The sequence below is a fragment of the Terrapene carolina genome, unplaced genomic scaffold (assembly GCF_002925995.2).
Source record: "Terrapene carolina triunguis isolate 2854851 unplaced genomic scaffold, T_m_triunguis-2.0 Scaffold926, whole genome shotgun sequence".
NCBI lineage: Eukaryota > Metazoa > Chordata > Testudines > Emydidae > Terrapene > Terrapene triunguis.
The window spans coordinates 2,657,148-2,678,639 of NW_020665277.1; the positions used below are offsets into that span (position 1 = coordinate 2,657,148).

The 21,492-nt window shown below is 43.1% G+C and overlaps 1 protein-coding gene across 1 annotated transcript in view; it reads left to right on the plus strand.

Moving 5' to 3' along the window:
* Positions 1-21,433: 21,433 nt before the first annotated feature.
* Positions 21,434-21,492, plus strand: part of CTTNBP2NL (CTTNBP2 N-terminal like) — a 37,687-nt gene continuing 37,628 nt past the window's right edge. The window contains exon 1 of the mRNA XM_026661148.2: positions 21,434-21,486. The gene's annotated coding sequence lies outside the window, so the exon portion shown is untranslated. The remainder of the gene's footprint in view (positions 21,487-21,492) is intronic.

Below are 21,492 nucleotides of genomic sequence, written 5' to 3' on the forward strand. Positions count from 1 at the left end.
ACCTGCCTGTGAGATCCAGCAGATGGGCGAGGAGGAGCAGCTCTGTCTGAAATATACTTGGGTGTCTCTTCCTTCCAATACCCTTCTCAAATGCGTTATAGGATAAAGCAGCTACAGGAGCAATTTCTTCCTGAGGCAGTGGCTACTTGGTTTGCCCCTTAATCAAAGAACAGTTTGTTTCTTTGATACACTGCCCTAAATAAATGAATATTTCCTTTTTAATAAGCCCGGACCTCTGCCACAGAGTGTTACCTTATTCATTCTTTTAAAAAATATATGTGAACAAATCTCGAGTTTCCGTGAAAGTAGGGGAACAACTTAGCATACTGATGCAACTTCAAAGCAGAAGGTTTGTCTGATTTCAAAGCAGAAGAGGGTGCTTGAAATACAACTGAATTAATGCGGAAGGAGATGAGTTTCTATGGAGTCCCATCAAATAAAATATGCATATTTTATTCCCCTTTCATCATAATGGTAATATACAGGGGTGGGGGGGTATTAATAATTCCAACAGTACTCTAAGTGGGTCAATGGGGCCTGGACACAACCGAAGGGGTCTGATTAGCATACTCAGCTCACTGTTGTAATTAGCGGAGTTTGCTTTCCATGCTTTAAAACTTCCTAGTGTTACATGGACCATACTATTGAAATCTGAAGCTTCCAGGAATAACTCTTGCTGGTTTCCACTCATTCAGGGAATCTCTTTGCTCACTGAGCTGCGTTGACTATTTGATTTAGATGGGAAGATTTACTTCATGTGTCTTGGATGTGTTCCAGACCAGGCTGGCATCTACAATATGCAGAGTTGAACAAGGAGATGAGGGCTAGATCCAAAGCTCACTGACATCAGTGGGAGTTTTTCCATTAACTACGATGAGCCAGTGGTTAGAATCAGGTGACATGGGTTCACTACCCTGCTTTGCCACAGACTCCCCCATGTGACCTTGGGCAAGTCACTTAGTCTCTTTGTGGTTCAGTTCTCCTATCTGTACAATAGGGACAATAGCACTTCCTTACGTCACAGGTTTGTTGTGAAGATAAATACACTCAACATAAGAAAATAAGAATGGCCATACTGGGTCAGACCACTGGTCTGCCTCGCCCAGGATCCTGCTTCAGAGGGAGTGAACAGAACAGGGCAATTATCAACTGATCCAGCCCTTGTCATCCAGTCCCAAGTTCTAACAGTCAGAGGCTTAGGGACACCCAGAGCATGGGGCTGCATCCCTGACCATCTTGGCTATTAACTATTGATGGACCTAAACTCCCTGAACTTACCTAATTCTTTTCAGAACCCACTTATACTTTTGGCCTTTACCACATCCCCTGGCAATGAGTTCCGCAGGTTGATTGTGTTGTGTGAAAATATACTTCCTTATTTTTGTTTTGTAACTTACTGCCTATTAATTTTATTGGGTGACCCCTAGTTCTTGTGTTTTGAGAAGCAGTAAATAACACTTCCTTATTCACTTTCTCCACACCAGTCAAATCTCTCCTCCATTGTTTCTTTTCCAAGTTGAACAATTCCAGTCTTTTTAATTTTGCCTCCTATGGAAGCTGTTCCATACACCTAATCATTTTGTTGTCCTTCTCTATACTTTTTCCAATTTATCTTTTTTGAGGTGGGGTGACCAGAACTGCAAGCAGTATTCAAGGTGAGGGCATACCATGGATTTATAGAGAGGCATTAGGATATTTATCATCTATCCCTTTCCTAATGGTTCCTAACATTCTGTTAGCTTTTTTGGCTACCTCCACACGTTGAGCAGATGATTTCCGAGAACTATTCATAATGACTCCAAGATCTCTTTCTTGAGTGGTAACAGCTAATTTAGATCCCATCAATTTGCATGTATAGTTGGGATTTTGTTTGCCAGTGTGCACTGCTTTGCATTTAATCAACATTGAATTTCATCTGCCATTTTGTTGCCCAGTCACCCTGTTTAGTGAGATCCCTTTGTAACTCTTCGCAGTTAGCTTACCCCTTTTTCCAGATTATTTATGAATGTGTTGAACAGCACTGGTCCCAATGCAAATCCTTGGTACCCTTTGTTTCCTATCTTTTAACCAGTTACTGACCCATGAGCGGACCTTCCCTCTTATCCCATGACTGCCTACTTTGCTTAAGAGCCTTTGGTGAAGGACCTTGTCAAAGACTTTCTGAAAGTCCAAGAACACTATCTCCACTGGATTACCCTTTCCCATACATTTGACCTCCTAAAAGAATTCTAATAGATTGGTTGAAACTATAGCAAAGAACAGAATGATCAGACGCATAGATTAATATGATACGTTGGAGAAGAGTCAACATGGCTTTTGTAAAGGGAAATGGTATCAGTTTGCCTTGTACTGAAGTTAGGCTTACCAGCCTGTAATTGCCAAGATCACGTCTGAAGCCTGTTTTAAAAATCAGCATCGCATTAGCTATCTGTGAGTCATCTGGTACAGAGGTTGACTTAAGTGATAGGTTACATACCACAGTTTTTGGCCTGCCTAATTATATTTTTGACTTACCAGCTTTTTTGCTTCTTTCTGTTTTCCTCGCTAGGATTTGACTTCCAATTTTTAAAAAATGTCTTTGTCTCTAGCTGCCTCTCTTACTCTATTTAGCCATGGTGGCTTTTTTTATTTTTTTTTTTTTATTTCATTTTTCTTTTGGTCCTCTTACTGGGTTGTTTTTTTATTTGGTGTATGCATATAGTTTGAGCCTCTGTTGTGGTGTTTTTAAAAAGTGGCCATGCAGCTTCCAGGCATTTCATTCTTGTGACTATTCCTTTTAATTTCCATTTAACTAGCCTCTTCATTTTTGTGTAGTTCCCCTTTTTGAAGTTAAATTATGCTGCGGTGGGTTTCTTTGGCATTTTCTCCCCTTAAATTTAATTATATTATGGTCACTATGACCGAGAGGTTCAGCTATATTCTTGGGCCAGATCCTGTGCACCACTTTGGACTGAATCAAGAATTGACTCTACCCGTATGGATTTGAGGACTAGCTGCTCCAAGAAGCAGTCATTAATGGTGTCTAGAATATTTGTGAATAATCTCTTCCCAGTTCTGTCACTGAAGAATGGTGGCTTTCCTTTTGCTTAGTGTAACCTGTGTTAGATCGCCTTCAGGCTAGCTCACAAGTAGGCAAGATAATGGCCTACTACTACTGGGGGCTAATGGAAATTCTCCTTTAGCACAAGTGGTCGAAGTCTCTATTTTGATGCAAGTTCAAACCCTGATGGCATCCTGTGGCAGGGTTAGGGTTAAACTATGTGGAGTATGATCCTAACCTATCTCATTGTGTATCCCCCCTTATGAAAGGAGCAATTACAGCTGTCAGAGTCCAGTTGTTCACCAGTTTCTGTAACAAAAACAAGTGGTGACAGGTGAGCTCCAAGCAAGCATTTGTCTGGCTGATATTTGTAATAGCAACAATGCAGGACAGCAGAGGTGTTGGCATCCCAGTATTGGGGGAAGCTTTCAAAGAGAGATGAACTCATTTATTTACTGCTTTTGCCTCTTGCTACCATCTGAGCTACGGCACAGCTCCCATGTTTCCCTCCTCTCTACTTGATTAGAAAACACTTTCAGCAAGCCCACCTTATGGGCAGTAGAGAAATGATTTGTTCTTCAGACTCCCTGCCCCCCTTAGTTTTCATGCTTTTCTCTCACTCTTTTTTCTGATCTTCCAACTGTGGAGGAAAGGAAATCAATCAGGGTCCCAGAGTCTTGGCAAGTGATTGCCCAGCAGTGAAAGCAATTTCCAGCTGTACTGAGCATGGGGTAATTCAATGGGTCTGAGGCCATGGGCTGTTATTAGATGGGGGTCATTTCCTAGCATATTACTTTTCTCTACCACTCTTTGTGCCCCCAATCTGGTTGCAAGCATGTAATATTGTTGTAATAAGAGCCCGGTATGGTGAATAAAGTAGCAAACAAACTCCACTGCCTTATCAAAGCATTCAATCACAATCTGAAATTTGTCCACCAAGCTAACGGCTCACGGAGTACTTTGTCCATTAAATTACCTGAAAGGAAAGAGGCAGAGTGACATTTCTCCTTCTGCCTGTAATTAATATTGTATTTATAGCAAGAAGGGGTCTGGCAAGACCACGGTCTGTCTCTGTGTATGTTTCTCATGCAGGCACTCAGCCAGGAAGGGTTGATATGGGAAAGAATTCAATTCCAAATGCTTACAAGTAAAGAAAATGCAATCCAATACTGCAGACACATCCATTCCCTTGCCTGTTCCCCAAGACCTTCACGTTTTCTCTTCTCCCTCTCTGCTTTGAATAAAACAGTGCTCAATCTGCTTGATACATCTTCTCCACGCAACAGCTCCCAGTCATGGCTGTCAGCTGCAGGGCCTTTGTTGTTAATGCATAATTTGAATTAATTGCAGGCTGTTGTGTTTTTGTCTGTATCGCCTCAATGTTTATTTAGACATTAATTCTGAGAAAGACGTTTTTTAAAAGTGGAGATAAATTGCCAAGAAAAATGATATCAGTCTGAGCACAGAAACAGAGACGTGTACACAGTAAGCACAGCTATCTCATCTCCTGCCTTTCTGCAGGGATAGTCAGAAATATTATGGGTCCCAGATGTATTCCCATGACTGCATCTATCCCATTATTATTACAGTAGCATCTAGAAGCCTCAGTGAAAATCAGAGCTCCATTGTGCGGAATATTGCCCAAACAGGTAGCAATAGACTGCCTCTGTCCCAAAGAGCTGGCAGATTAAATCATCAACATTAGAGCTGGGTGAAAGATTTCGTGTTTCACTGGCAAAGTGAAAACTGGGGAGAAAAAAATCTGTTTTGGATTGAGTAAAATATTTCCTTTGGACCAAGTAAAATTGGAGGAAATGTATATAGCAAATGTCATTTCAAACTGAAAAATTGAAATGTTTGGAAAATGTCAAAACTCTTTCGATTGTTTTATATTTTTAAGGGGTTTTTCCCTCCCTCAATGAAAAATTTGGTGAAACTAACGCATTCACGAAACTTCTCACTGTTAACGAATCTGCATTTTTCACCTAAAAAAAAAAAAGTTTTATGCAAAATGTGTTGCCCAGCTCTAATGAAGACAGATGAAGGAAGGAAGGAAGTATTGTATTCCCCAGGGGCCACAGAGATGTTAGGGTTATGTTTTCAAGAGACCCAATTAGTCACCAGAATTAAATGGCCGGGTTTTACGAAGTATTCAGCACCTAACAACTTCATTGTCACATTTATGGTCAGTATCCCAGGTGCATTGCTCTGTGGAAAGTTTGGCCATATGTGACTTGCTTAAGCTCACACAGGGAGTCTGTGCTAGAGCCACAGATTGAATCCAGATCACCTGAGTGCCAGTCCAGTGAACCGTTCTTCCTCTAAAACTCTTATCATCTGAGCCAGGTCTGTATTTTAACTGTGAACCCTGGAGTGCTGTAAAAAGGAGATTTGATATTTCACTCTATGGTCCTCTTCCCTCTCAGTCAGAAAGGACTTGCTGTCCAGCGTGCCGTTATGGGTGCTGTACTGTGGGAGATTAGGGTTGCCGATTTTGGTTGGACGTATTCCTGAAGGTTTAATCACATGACATAATCTTTAATTCCTGGAGGGTTGGCAACTCTTGGCGATGCTGTCTCTTGGATCAGATGTAATACCAAGGCTCTTGCTGCTGGCACCATCAGTAAGAATAAGGTGATGGGTGTTCAACTCTAGTGTCCTGGCCAAATTCCAAGTTGGATAATTATGTTGTTTACCTGTGAAACTGAAGGAGGAATTAATTGGATATGGTATTTTTCTTTACTGCCTGGTCCGAAACTTTTGCTGTGCTCTTTTAAACAGCTGCTGTGTTTCACCCCAAATATGGCTGTATTTGAATTATAGGTAAAATAATTATTCTATAGAGAAAGTGATCCCCTGGGGCTTGCAATGCTGGACTGAATCCTCAGCTGGTATACACTGGCACTGAAGTTAATGAAACTGTTGATTGACACCACTTGAGGACCTGGCCCATTATATGAATGTAAAATAGTATGTGCTGTGCAAACCTGAGTGTATGAGCAATTATTGAACACATACTGGAACCAGCTTCTTTAGCTTCCAGAATCAAACTCATTATTGTAATGCGCTGAGGGATATTTAAGTATGAAGAGCAACATAGTCTGGGATATGTAAGTATCAAGATACAAAAAGCAAATTCTGTTCTCTGTTTCTTTTTATATATATATAAACATATATATATGTGTGTGTGTATAAAATATGCATACATTTTAGTTTATACTCTTATGTATCAGAGGTACCAACTTAGTTCTCTGAGATCTTTTATTTTTTTTTCATATGAGATCAAAGTCGCATTATGTCAAAAACAGTCCTATGGTAACAACAAAAAGAATCAATTTCCCAAAGGAGAAATGCTCCATTTTTGTGTCATAAAAATTACAAATAAAGCATTTCCTATATTACTTCAGAAAATGATGGCTGTTAAATCTCATACAATATAGATAAGCCTCACTGAAGTGCTGAGAAAGCCAATTCAAATACAGCTAGGGTGGTAGAGAGTAAAAGAGGAATGCTTAGCAATTGAAGTTGAAAATTGCCTGATTAGAAAATAGTTTCTCAGAGCATCCTTGGAATTGTACCATTTTTAGCTGCACTAATACAGCCCAATCCAAGATTATCAAATAATATTGTGTACCTTTCATCCAGAGATCTCAACACAATTGGCAAATGAGAGTGGTGTTATCCCTCTAAAGATGGGGACATTCAGTTTAAGTGACTCAAGTTACTGACAGGTCAATTGACTTGCTAATGGTCCCAGGTCTCCTAAATTCGAGTCCCCTGCTGTAATCACTAGACCACTGTAGCAGACACTAAGAGGAGGAAGATGAAGCAAGAGGTAGAGATCACATTTGGCCACCTATGTGCATTATGTGATATAAGGCAGGTTTTTGATTAATGAAATTAGCGCTGAAGAAAAGTGCCTGTCCCCTGGAGGCAGATTTCCTCTATCAACACAGACACAGGGTGGGCAGCAGCAATTTATCTTCCCCCAGCCTGTGTGCTTCAGTCCTGTCCCGGAGTTCGCTCCTTTTGTCCTTTCTGTCCTTGGCCCGGCTGCTGAGGCTGCCAGCTCATGCTAATTAGGGACACCTGTCCATTAGCAACTGGACTGAGACTTTGTCGTCCTGCTCTCTGTGACAGACTGCACCAACTAATTCACCTTGGCTGCTGAACGGCCATTAGATTCAAGCCAATGATCTGGAATGAAAAGCTCCACATCCCATTACCCTTCCCACTCAGCTATCCAATGGCTATGTACGAAGGAAGGCGTCACGGGTAATTTTGGTACTGTAATGTTCGCAGGAGGGGATTTTATTGAAGAGAGACTGCAGAAAGGATTCGCCCTATTTGCACACGCAGTTTAGAAAACAAAAGTAAGGCAGTGTGTGATTATATCCTCTCTATTTTTGTATAATGCTTCGTGCCGATTTCCTCGGTTGTAAATGGACTCGTCTCAGGAAGTTGCCAAATAAAAAAAGGGGTTTATGGCTCCTTTTGAGCACTGACTTGTTTAAAAACAAACAAAATCCCAAACATTAAAATCAAGGATGAATTTTTAAAAGCAAAGTGAGGTTGTAACTGCTGCCTTTAAAAAGCCCTGCGGATTTTATTACGCTGTCTCGCATGGTTCCCCAGTTTGCAGGGAAAGAAATAGCACACAAGCACCAAACAAAATGTTTTCATTGTGGCAAAATTTCTGGAAAAAGACTGACAATCCTGTGCTAATGCAGAGAGGCTTCTGAAGTACACACCCACATACCAGAAGAAACAACACACAGTTGTAAGGATGGTTGTCATACAATATTTAAGGAGATAAAATACATAATGCTCATGAGGCAGCTCTGGATATCTTCCCAGCTAGTGTCTTGTTTCAGTGGTGTTACAGCCATGACAAATCAGTTCCTTTCTAATTGTTTGTATTCATGTTTTATTCCCTTTTGTTTGTGACACCTTCTTAGAAGCTGCTTTTTTATCTGTTTTGTCCTCTTCTCTTGGCACCTGATGTATTTTGCTGTTAATTTTTTCAGTGCAACAAAAGCTTAAACCGTCTGTCACAGTTTCAAGGCATACTGCACTATGATCCCCTCTTCTGGTCTCATCTGAATGCACCCCCTCCAGGTCCTAGGCCTCAAGCCTTCATATCTCTGAGGCAGAATCCTGCAATTCTCCCACTCCTTGACAGGACCTAGAGCTACAGCATCCTGTGTACCAGCTGGGCTTACCCAGCAGGTCCAAACAGATTTGATACTTGTGATTCTTCCTTGTGGGAGCTATGACCAGACAGTGATCCAAAACAGCTTTCTTAAAATAAAGTATTGTTTAATCTTAACTGTAGGAACAAGGCAAGGCATAAGAGAAGAGATTTTAAAAACAATAAACAGTCTACGTGCATGTCTATCTTATCTAAAGCCTTAGATAGGCCTATCATACCCCAAATCCCCAGCCTCTGGAGTCTGGAAGTCAGTCTATTCCCCAACAGTCTCAGCCTCCCATTTAAATCCAGCCAAAATCCTTTGTTGTTTCCTCTGTCTCTAGAGCCTGGTTAAACCAGTCCAAGGTGGACTTCAAAGCGAAGGACTCGGCACTTTCTCTTATCCCTTGATGTGTTTGTCAGGAGATGTGACTATCAGAAACCTTCTCCCCCTGCCTAGCTGGCTGCATTTCCTGACAAACCTGCTGATGAATTAATATAATAGATACTTCCCGGTCAAGATACAGTATTCATAAATTACAGACAGCTCCAATTCAGTCTCATCATCCCATCTTCTGACATCACCAGTGAGGTCAGCAGAAATGTGCACAGTTCAGTTATTACAGCAAAGTATATTAATAGAAAGATGGATATGCTTCAAAAGTTTTAGAGGCAGGTTTAGGATGCTTCTCTGAAGTATGTAAATCCTTAATTAAAAGATATTCCTTTCCATCCTAAGTCATTCTTCCTCTTAGAAGATTACATTCTAAAATATTAGATGGTTGCATCTAGTGGTTAGAGCTGAGATGTCAGGGAGCCAGGCTGCCTGGGTTCTGTTCCTGCCAATGGCTCTATTACTTCGAGCAAGTAGGGTGACCAGATATACTGATTTTATAGAGACAGTCCCGATTTGTGGGTCTTTTTCTTATATAGGCTCCTATTACCCCCGTCCCGATTTTTCATATTTGCTGTCTGGTCACCCTACGAGCAAGTCACTTAAACACTGCATCATTTTAAGCTTCTGTAAAATGGAGAGGATATTTATCTTCCTAAATGACCTTTTGAAAACACCATGCATTCCTGGGATGAAAAGGACTTTGGAAGTACACAGAATTAATCAGAACACTACACTTAAAGAAAACTCTCTATCCTAATCAATTACTCTTACTCCAAAAAACCCACATTATAACAAGTAGTGTCTGGGCCAATCCTGTCTCCTAATGTGAACAGTCCTGCATGAGCCCAGTGCATCAGAGCCCCACAAGGAAATTCGCTTCTTTTTTCCAGCAGTGTGTGTAGTTCATTGAAAAGTTCTGACACCAACAGAATGAAGTTTAAAATGAAATTTGTGAAAATGCCAAGAAAATCCATTTTTCAAGCAAAATACTGTCATTCTACAGCCCTTAACTAGTAAGATCTGAACTATTCTCACACTGAATCTATTGTGGTTGATAATCACAATCAGTGTTCCAATAATGTCCCCTATTTAGGATCTTTATCTTTTGTAGGGAATATGTGTAATATAGATACAGATATAAAGAATTGAATCCCCATGACATACCCAAGCTTGTACTAAGTCATTGCATGATCATTCTGCTATAACCCTTGTCCTTCCTTGCCCCATCTCCTCCCTACTGTTTCACCTTCACTCATTGGATCACACTTAAAAATCTAATTTGCATGCTCTCTGGGGCAGGTGCCACATCCTTTTAGAAAAACAACGAGGAGTCCAGTAACAGATTTATTTGGGCATAAGCTTTCATGGGTAAAAAACCCCACTTCTTCAGATGCATGGAGTGAAAATTATAGATACAGGCATAAATATACTGGCACATGAAGAGAAGGGAGTTAGCTTACAAGTGGAGAACCAGTGTTGACAAGGCCAATTCAGTCAGGGTGGATGTGGTCCACTCCCAATGATTGTTGAGGAGGTGTCAATACCAAGAGAGGGAAAATTGCTTTTGTAGTGAGCCAGCCACTCCCAGTCCCTATTCAAGCCCAAATTAACGGTGTTAAGTTTGTAAATGAATTGTAGCGCTGCAGTTTGTTTTTGAAGTCTTTTTTTGAAGTTTTTTGTTGAAGGATGACTACTTTTAAATCTGTTATGGAATGTCCAGGGAGATTTAAGTGTTCGCCTACTGGCTTTTGTATGTTACCATTCCTGATGTCTGATTTGTGTCCATTTATTCTTTTACGTACAGACTGTCTGGTCTGGCCAATGTACATGGCAGAGGGGCATTGCTGGCACATGATGGCATATATCACATTAGTAGATGTGCAGGTGAATGAGCCCCTGATGGTGTGGCTGATGTGGTTGAGTCCTCTGATGGTGTTGCTAGAGTAGATATGGGGACAGAGTAGGCAATGGGGTTTGTTACAAGGATTGGTTCCTGGGTTAGTGTTTCTGTGGTGTGGTGTGGTGTGTAGTAGCTGGTGAGTATTTGCTTCAGGTTGGGGGGCTGTCTGTAAGCGAGGACTGGCCTGCCTCCCAAGGTCTGTGAGAGTGAGGGATCATTTTCTGGGATAGGTAGATCATTGATGATGTGCTGGAGAGGTTTTAGCTGGGGGCTGTTAGTGATGGCCAGTGGTGTTCTGTTATTTTCCTTGTTGGGCCTGTCCTGTAGTAGGTGACTTCAGGGTACCCATCTTGCTCTGTCAATCTGTTTCCTCACTTCCCCAGGTGGGCGTTAGAGTTTTAAGAACACTTGATAAAGATCTTTTAGGTGTTTGTCTCTGTCTGAGGGTTTGGAGCAAATGTGGTTGTATCTTAGGGCTTGGCTGTAGACAATGGATCGTGTGTTGTGTCCTGGATGGAAGCTGGAGGCATGTAGGTAAGTATAGCGGTCAGTAGGTTTCTGGTATAGGATGGTGTTTATGTGACCATCACTTATTTGTACTGTAGTGTCCAGGAAGTGGATCTCTTGTGTGGAGTGGTCCAGGCTGAGGTTGATGGTAGGGTGGAAATTGTTGAAATCCAGGTGGAATTCATGAAGGGCCTCCTTCACGTGGGTCCATATGATGATGTCATCAATGTAGCGCAAGTAGAGGAGGGGCGCTAGGGGACGAGAGCTGAGGAAGCGTTGTTCTAAGTCAGCCATAAAAATGTTGGCATACTGTGGGGCCATGCGGGTACCCATAGCAGTGCCGCTGACTTGAAGGTATAAGTTGTCCCCAAATCTGAAATGGTTGTGGGTGAGGACAAAGTCACAAAGCTCAGCCACCAGATGTGCCGTGGCCTCATCAGGGATACTGTTCCTGACAGCTTGTAGTCCATCCTCGTGTGGAATATTGGTGTAAAGAGCTTCTACATCCATAGTGGCCAGGATGGTGTTTTCAGGAAGATCACCAATGCATTGTAGTTTCCTCAGGAAGTCGTGGTGTCTCAAAGATACCTAGGAGTGCTGGTAGCATGGGGTCTGAGGAGAGAGACCAAATAGCCAGATAATCCTGCTGTAAGAGTGCCAATGCCTGAGATGATGGGGCGTCCTGGGTTTCCAGGTTTATGGATCTTGGGTAGCAGATAGAATATCCCTGGTCGGGGCTCTCGGGGTGTGCCCGTGTAGATTTGTTCCTGTGCTATAGCAGGCAGTTTCTTCAGCAGATGCTGTAGTTTCTTTTGGTACTCCTCAGTGGAATCGGAGGATAGTGGCTTGTAGAATGTGGTGTTGGAGAGTTGCCTGGCAGCGTCTTGTTCATTATCTGATCTGTTCATTATGACTATAGCACCTCCTTTGTCAGCCCCTTTGATTATAATGTCAGAGTTGTTTCTGAGGCTGTGGATGGCATTGCGTTCTGTATGGCTGAAGTTATGGGGCAAGTGATGCTGTTTGTCCACTATTTCAGCCTGTGCACATCTGCAGAAGCACTCTATGTAGAAGTCAAGTCTGTCATTTTGACCGTCAGGAGGAGTCCATGCAGAATTCTTCTTCTTGTAGGGTTGGTAGGAGGGTTCCTGTAGGTCAGTGCACTGTTCAGTGGTGTGTTGAAAATATTCCTTGAGTCGGAGACAGTGAAAGTAGGTTTCCAGATCACCGCAGAACTGTATCGTGTGTGTGGTGGGTCAGAAAGAGAGTCCCTGAGATAGGACAGACTCTTCTGGGCTAAGTGTATGGTTGGATAGATTAACAATATTCTTGGGTGAGTTAAGGGTACCTCTGTTGTAGCCCCCTGTGGCATGTAGGAGTTTAGATAGTTTACTGTCCTTTTTCTTCTGTAGAGAAGTAAGGTGTGCCTTGTAAATGGCTTGTCTCGCTTTTGTAAAGTCCAGCCACATGGTAGTTGGTGTGGAAGGTTGGTTTTGTATGAAAGTCTCCAGTTTTAGGTCATCTGTGAAGTGCCCAGGACCTAGCTGGGTGATATACATGCTAAGTAATAATGATGTGGCCAGTGCATTCCCTGAACAGCCCCGGGTGGGAGAGGTGCCTTCCATTTCTGCAAGTCTCTCTGCAAACTGTACTCCTCCTGAACTGCAGGTTTCTTTCCCTGAGACTGTGGAGAAGAGAGCAGCTGGATGATTTTCTCTCCTTCCTGCAATACTACCTATTCACGTGGCGCAAATAGCTACCTTCTCAATGGAACTCAGAGGATGCCCATAGTTTTACCTGGAAATCATTAACGTCATACTCCCAAGTTTGCTATGCAGCTCACATGAGAGCCTGTCCTTGAAGAGGTACCTCCAGTGTCATCAGCACCGGTCCACATTTTGGGATTTCTGCACATTAACAATCAAACTTAGTAAATCTGTAGCAAAATTGATCTTCCTGGTGAGACCCAGCCCAACACAGTTCAGGCTCTGGCTTTTTGGCTGCAATATACATGTGTGCACAGAAGGACGCTGCTAGAAAACTTTTTTCTTTCATGTGCTTTGGTTTACTAGGTTTATAGAGTAAAATTATACAGTTCTCCTTCCCTGAGACCACCTAGGACACTTCAGAGATTATCCCTCTCCAGATGTTTGCTTTTCAGCTGTACTGGCTTCACCAAACCTTCCTTTCAAGTCCCAGAACAGAGAAGCCTTTGGTGCCAGATGTTCTGTGACATAATTCATGCTGATATGACCTTGTAAGAGCTGAATACGTGGCTAGTCAATTATCAGGTGCACATAAGGCCATTCTGCACAAAGGTTGCTTTTCTCATTCTATTGCTGAGAATTGGATTGGACGCTAAGGAGAACATGTTTGCAGCATCAGGGAAAAAAACAAGGAACCAGCAGGAGCTGCCACCCAGAAAACATCTGCCAATTTTGAAAAGCAAAGCAATTCCTCCACGTCAGTTGCTCATTCAGATATAATCGGGTGGTTGTTTTATTTTTTACTGTTTGGACTATGGTAGCACCGAGGAACTCTGGTCAAAGAGCAGGCCCCATTTTGCTAGGCTCCATACAGACAGGTAACAAGCCAGCCAACCTGAGATTGCTCTGGAATTCCCCTCTTTGCTTCCTTCATGTCTCCCTAGGAAGGCCTAGACATGACATCACCCAAGCACTAGCACAAAAGCTTACAGCACACCATGAGAGATGCACCCTCCCTCACACTTGCACTGAGACCAATACCTCCCTCCCTCATCACTAGGAACCCAGGTTGGGATCTCAACTCCAACCATCATATACCGGCTCCTGGCGCTGTACACAGATCTCTGTGTTGGCCCAAATTTATGGTGTGTAATTAGCACAGTAATACACAATGGATAGTTGCAAAGGGCATAGTGTTTTGGCCGGACACAAAGAACAGGGAGGCTAGCCTGGAAGCAAGCTAATAATAAAATACTTTGCACCTCTATGGTGCTTTTCATCTGAGGTTCTCACGTCACCCCACTCCACTGCCTGGAGAAATAGATAAGTGTGATTGTGCCCATTCTGGTGCTAGGGAAACCAAGACAGAGAGGTCAGGTGATTTGCCCCAAGTCACACAATGAGGCAGTGACAGAGGTAAGATTAGAACCCAGGAGCCCTGGCTCAGTCCCTGCTCAAACTACTGGACCACATTCCCTCTTAACATACAACACCAAGAGTGAACTTAAAATAAATCATGTTACCTCCTGCAGATACAACATACATCAAAATCCATCATATCCATCAAAATCCAATACATCATAAATGCCCTGTAACTAGTTTGGGTTTCAACAACCATTGTTTCTGTGAATGTTTTTGTGAGGCCGTTTTAAGGACAATGAAAATAGCAATACAGAGCCTCAGCTCCCTCCAGAGAGTGCTAACAACATGACCAGAAAAGAACAGGTAAGGAACTTGGTTTCTGTTTTATTTTAAGCTGACGAGTGCCCTTATAACTCTACAACAAGGGTGGATGGATGGATGCTGTCCATGCAGCAAGCACTCTTCACACTGCCATCCTTCACCATCATAAAAAACAATTTTCTGGAGGTTATAACCTGGGCCAGAAAAAATGATCTAATATGAAAGATGACAGTATTGCAGGACACTGCTCAATAAACCAAATAATATCAAACCAAGGTGATACTCCACGAGTTTGCTTTCCTTCTGGTGTGAAGTTGGCTCGAACAGGTGATACAGTAATCAGGATCACATAACTACACCAAATAAATAAGTACAAACTTCTAGGACTAAAAAGCATTGGAGTGTACAGGACACTCACTGTCTATCTCATGCCCTCTAGTGGCTTGTAACTTATTGGGAAAATATGTTAACCTCCTCCTTTTAATGTTTTAGTTTTCTTTTTGCTAGTGACTTTCTGGTGAAAGCTGTTGGATTGACAGTCCAGGGAAATCAATGCCTCTGTTTACCCACCTGGCTTCCAGAGACATCTGGGCATAACAGTGGAAGCGTTCCCACTCTGCATTGTTAGTAGGGACATTTCGGCATGCACTATGGTAGTGTGAATAAGGTGCAATACAAGCTTTCTGACACAGGATGGAGCTGCTTTCACACAAACAGGGCCAAGGCCTCAGAAGTGGCTCATAGTTTTGTAAGTTGATGAAATACAAACCTTCCATTACCGAACCCAGAGGCTGGCCAATCGATTAACCAAAATTAGCTTCATAATGAGCTTTGAAACATCTAACGGACTCCCACTGCTAGCCACATTCACTTCTAGGGATGTTGGCTTCATTTTCCAAAAGCCTTGGGAATGCTTTTCTCTTTAAAGCCACCAATTCCTTAATGCCCCCGGAGCTGCCCACCTTCCGCACCTCCATGCTGGCTTTGAGTTAACCTCAATAATTCACACTCAGAGCACAGTAACCATTTAAAGAGGAAGCTGCTCCTTTCTCCAGCCATCCCTCTTGCTGCTGCTTGGTTTTTCGGCTGAGATGTATTGTCACTTTCATAGACGACATCTCCTTTTTCAGGCTCTATCCCGCACTTACAGGAAGTGGTGGTCTAACGTAGTCAGTCGTTTCTAGCTCTAACTTCCTTAATTTATGCTGCTCCAATACCAAACTTCTTTCTCTTCCCCCTTTTTGTCTCTGCAGGGAATGGCAGACTACCATCCCCCTACTAACACAACCTCTCTGCACCTCGTTGATTTCTTCTCTGCAAATCCTCCCTCACAACCCACCTGTTCTCCCTGACCTATAAATCCTCCTACCCATCTCATCGATTGGAAACAGTCAGCACTCACTTCCACCTGGACTCAGTCTTTGTTTCCCAACTCTAGCATTCTTCCACCCACTCTAGTACGTCACAGCACGTGTGGGAGGCCGAGTGGTTTTGTGATTCAAGACACAACTGTGAGGCAGGAGACTTGAGACCAAATTCTCAGTTGCTGTATGTGAGTGCAGCTCCATTGCCTTCAGTGAATCTACACCTGTGTATATCTGCTGAGGGGCTGATTCATGGGTTCTGATCCCAGGTTAGATACTGACTTGTTTGTGTCACCTTGGGCAAGTCACTTAGCCCACTCAGTGCCACAATTTCTCCTTCTGCAGAATAGGAATTATTATTGTTGTTTATTTGTATTGCAGTAATGCCTAAAGGCCCCAGTGCCATTGTGTTAGGCACTGTACATACACAACAGAAGGATGATCTCTGCCCCCAGAAGTTGACAATCATAAGACAAGAGCCAACAGATGGATACTGACAGACAGACAGCACCAGATCGCTGTGAGATGATTATGATCAGTGTGATAGGACGGGTGAATTTTTTTTGACAAATCGTTTATTTGCTGAAAAAATGCAGTTGCAGGTCAACTGAAACTATTTGCGAATGCAGGTCACTGAACCGAAAAATCAATTCTTTGCTCAACTCTAAATAGTAGGAACACTGATACCTACTTCCTGGGAGAGGTCATGAGTCTTAATCACTATGTGGTTTTGACGGGCTCGCTGGCTGGAAGGCACTATAGAAGTGTCAAGTGTTAACGTCACTGATATCTTTTACCAGACAGTACAGCCTGAGCAGTAGGGCTGCCAGTTTTGGTTGGATGTATTCCTGAGGTTTCATCACGTGACAATCTTTAATTAAAGATTAATCTTTAATTCCTGGAAACTTCAGGACAATCCTGGAGGGTTGGCAACCCTACAGCAGTATTCTGCAATACTTGTGCATGAACAACTCTGTTCAGAAATGAACACATTGTACTTCATGAGTTATAAGGGAGAGGAGTCTAGAATGGCTGAGGATAGATGTTATTGCTAACACTGTCACTGTACAATTGAGCACTTCTCTGTCACTTTTATCACTGGAGACTGATGGTTTTATTAGCATTCTGAGCTGCTGTTTTCACTAGCCTTCCCTATACCTTCTGTTTAAAGATGCTGCTGCTTTTTCTTAGGAAATGCCTCAAAGAATTTATGTTCGTAGGCACTCACAAGCCCCATGTTCTAATGTAGTCAGTGTAACAGTAACCATAAAGATGGTCATTAAGATTTATTCTCTGACTTCCAGAGTCTAGTGAGTAACCAAATCTTCAGCAAATCTTCCTTGGGAGATCAGAGACCATGCAGCACTCTCCACAGAAAAGTTCAGTTCTAGTTCTGATTACTGTGTGGGACTATGGTCTGCCCAGCAAGCCGCACTGATGGCAGTAACCCCCGTTCCTCAGAGAACAAGGGGTTAGACAATCAACTCATAAATCCAGGAGACCACCACTCTCCCTAGGGAGGCAATAGGGTCTACGTGTTAAATGGCAGTCCAGGAGCACTCATGGGTTCTGTTTTTCATGTTGTATTGGGTAAGAAAACTCAAAAAAATGCTTAGTCTCCTATTACCCATCTGCAAAAGGGGGACAGCAGAACTTGCTTCTTTGAGCGGTTGGTGCTGCATGGTCAATTAGTGTTTGTAAAGGATATTGAGATCTCCAAACAGCATCAAGAATCATAAGAATTTGAGTCATCATGAGATTTATTATCGAGATAAGTCACACTGCACAGCAGTATATACAACAACACCCCTTTCCAAGTAAAACCTCAGTGCACCAGTATCATTAAATACCATAGTATGATTTGATGTGACTGTAGAAAATAAGAGACAAACGTAATCCTAGGGATTTATGTCAGCTTCTTTGTAAAACTACAGAGTCCTTTTCGAATGCCCCCATCACAAGAAAACACGACTGGTGATAACTGGGTCTTTGTTGGCAGTCTGAGCAGAAGTGAAAATGACTAAATGGACTGCAGAAACAGCCCTCCCATTTCCCGTCTACAGGCGGGCCTTCTGTATCAGTCTTGACGTTCATTGTGTGAGGGAAGTTCATGCTGACAAAAAGAATGGCCTGTGATTAAAGTGCTGGACTCGGGACCAAGGAAATTCCCAGCTCTGCCACAGACTCCCTGTGCAACCTTGGCCAACACAATTCATCGCTCTGTGCCTCAGTTTCCCATCTGTAAAATGGGGATAATATTCGTTTCTCCCACTCTTTGTCTCGAAGGGGTTGTAAGGCAGGGCCGGGACTCTTTTATCCTGTGACTGTACAGCGTCTAGCATAACAGTGCCCTGATCCCAGCTGAGGTCTAAGCACTAATGTAATATAAATAATAATACAGTTGTTTCCCTCCTGAGTTGACAAAGAGAAGCTAAAAGCCCACAATCTTTGGGTAGTGTAAATAAGCATAGTTCCATCAACTTCATCTGAGCTACACTGCTTTACAGCAGCTGACGATCTGCCCCTTTCTCCCTAAGAGCTGTTTACCCGAACACAGTTCTCATTAAAAATAAAAGGAAAAAGGATCAGTCACTGGTTTACTACAGTTGTTCACTGCAAAGGAATTGCTGCTTCGGACGATTTAGAAATCGCTTTGTTTTAGACAAAAGCTTTGTTTCTCTTGTTCTAATTTTGAGCTTTGAGAATTTGGAGTACTTCTAAAAGAACAACAACAACAACAAAATAATCCATGTGAACGCTCGCTCGCTCTCTCTCTCTCGGGAATCAATTAATGTGATCGAAAGAAAGGCTTAAACTCCAATGAGTCAGTGGTTTGCTCCAGGAACTGAGCTGACAGATCTTACTAAACTCTCATCTTATTTACCTTTCAATTTGTCCTGTGCTTTTCCTATTAGAATTAGGATTTGTCAAAAATACAGAATTTTTTCTGCAGACAACACCTGCTCTACATTGCTTTCTTATTAGAGAGGTAGTATTTGCATAACCGGTGTTTAAAAACAAACAAACAAACAGGAATGATGCTGCTCAGAGTGAAGGCAATTTCTATGTTGTCATTGTCATCATTAATATTCTTCACTTCAGAAATAGTTACATTATTCTGTCTAAGCAGCAAAGGAAAACTTTATCTTTCCAGTAATAATGCATTACAATAACACATTTAATTAGAGGTTTGTGAAATGCTTTAAAGATTAAAAGGCCTGGGAATGTGAATTATTACTTTTAATTTTTCCTGGTGTCTTATTTAGGATCTCAAAGTACTTCTCAAATATTAATTAAGCCTCACAACACTCTCTGCAGCAGGTATTATTACTCTATAAAAAGCACTATATGAGAGTGCAGTAGCATCATTATTATTTTACTGAGGAGAAAACTGAGGCACAAATTTTGACTTGCCCAGCATCACAAAGTGAACCCATGGAAGAGGTAGGGATTTGAACCGACGTGTCTAAGTTCAGTCCACTAGGGCTGCAAAGTAATAAAATTCCATCTTATTTTTGTATTATGGTAGTACCAAGCAGATCTCACGATTGACAGAGAAGCTACAATGGTATTATATATAAAAGCCTCCTTGATTTGATATATCTCATCTATATCAAAGCAAGGAGGCTTCTCCAAAGAAGTTGGAAGACAACTAGGGAGGGCTTGCTCAAGTATGGCCTCTCAAGAAAGTGTGGAAAAAACGTGGCATTTCAAAATGTATGCAGCCATGACTAGTGAAAAGCATAATTTTTTTCATAATGATTTAGGGATGTGAATCGTGATAAATTAAAGCTGCTGACAAGAAGAAAACTGAAACTTTTGAAATGTGGTGTTGGCAACAACTCTTGCTATCTCCTGTAGGGGGGGGAGGGGGGATGAATGCCTATATTAGAAATATTATTTGAGAGAAGCAAACCCTGATGTCTGAAAGTAAAAGATGCCAACTTATGTATTTTGGTCACAACAGCTGTAGAGATGGAAACTTGCAAAAGTTATTATGGAAGGAATGATAGAGGATCATCGTAGCATGGGACAACCAGCAAGGAGATGGATGGAGGAGGGTGTGCAACAGATCAGTGAGAGGACAGCTGCTGAGCGCTGTAAATTAGTGATGAATCATGAAGGCTTCTGAAAATTCTGCTATGATGTCATCAGCAATGACATGACTAAATGGATTTACTTAGTACATAGAGGGCCTGGCCCAACTATGACTGAGGTCCTATTTTGCAATGCACTGCACAAAACCAAAGATGTTACCTGGCCTATAAGGCTTGCACTCTAAATATGTGCTCAGAATGCAGAATCAGATGCCTTAGTGCTGTAGGGTGACCAGAGAGCAAGTGTGAAAAATCAGGAAAGGGGGTGGGGGGTAATAGGAGCCTATATAAGAAAAAGACCCAAAAATCGGGACTGTCCCTATAAAATCGGGACATCTGGTCAGCCTATAGTGCTGTGACAGAAGTGACAAAACCTTGGCGAGGCTGACCTCTAGTTTGAGGTTGCAAGAAAAGGACCTGTCTGGAAGAGGCAGGTGCCATCCTGCATTGGTGCTCCATTCGCACCATCTGACACCCATCAGGCTTCCTCCCTTTACTGGCCCGAAGGAACCACACGGGCATCGCCAGCATAAGGACTATGCCAACAGTCAGCTCAATTATTGATCGGGCACATGGTAAGCACCCCAGAGGGGCAGGGCTAGCTTACCAATAATGTTATGGGTGGTAGAGGCCATGTGGCACAGATAGTGCAGCGGTGAAGTTGAAATTGAACTTAATGCAGAAAGAGCAGCAGAGGCCAGACACTGAGGCCTGGTCTACACTACGACTTTAATTCGGATTTAGCTGCGTTAATCCGAATTAACCCTTCACCCGTCCACACTACAGAGCCAGTTAATTCGAATTAAAGGGCACTTAAAATCGATTTCTGTACTCCACCTCGACGAGCGGAGTAGCGCCTAAATCGATTTTGTTAATTCAAATTAGGGTTAGTGTGGCCGCACACCACCGAATTACTGTGGTTAAAGTAATGGGGTAGTGTGGCCGCACACCACCGAATTAATGTGGTTAAAAACCGAATTAATGTGCTTAGTGTGGCCGCGCACAATCGAATTTATACAACCTGTTTCCCAAATTCGAATGATCTAAATTCGGATTAATCCTGTAGTGTAGACATACCCTGAGTGATGTGAGGGGGGAAATAGCACTGGGGGGGTGGGGGCAGAAAGTGCCCCCTCTTTTCCCTGCCCCAGGCTGGGGGAGAGACCCCTACCCCCTTTCCCCTGTCCCAGACCCCCCGCCCCCGGGCACTGCACGGCCTGGGAACAGCGCCCTCCCCGCCCGGGCCAGGACCTCTGCATGCAAGCTCAAGCTCAGCCTCAGCCTCCACCCCCGGAAATGACGTGTCAATCACAGCCCCGCACTCTCCCTCCAGGAGCGCGAACAAAAGGGATTTTCAGCCCCGCGCCCCGCCCCTCCGTTCCCAGCGCCGCGCTCTGGTTGGCTGGCGGCGCCCTCGGCGGCCGGCGCCCCGCTCTTCCGCTCGCTGATTGGCTGTGGGTCCCGGTCGGTGGGGTCGGCGATTGGCGGGCGCGATGTCAGTCGGAGCGGAGCGGGGCCGGGCGGAGGAGCCTGGATGGGGAGCGCGGTCGGGTGGTAGCGGCGGCGGCGGCGGGTGCGGATCTGGACGGGGCCCGGCTCAGGTCAGT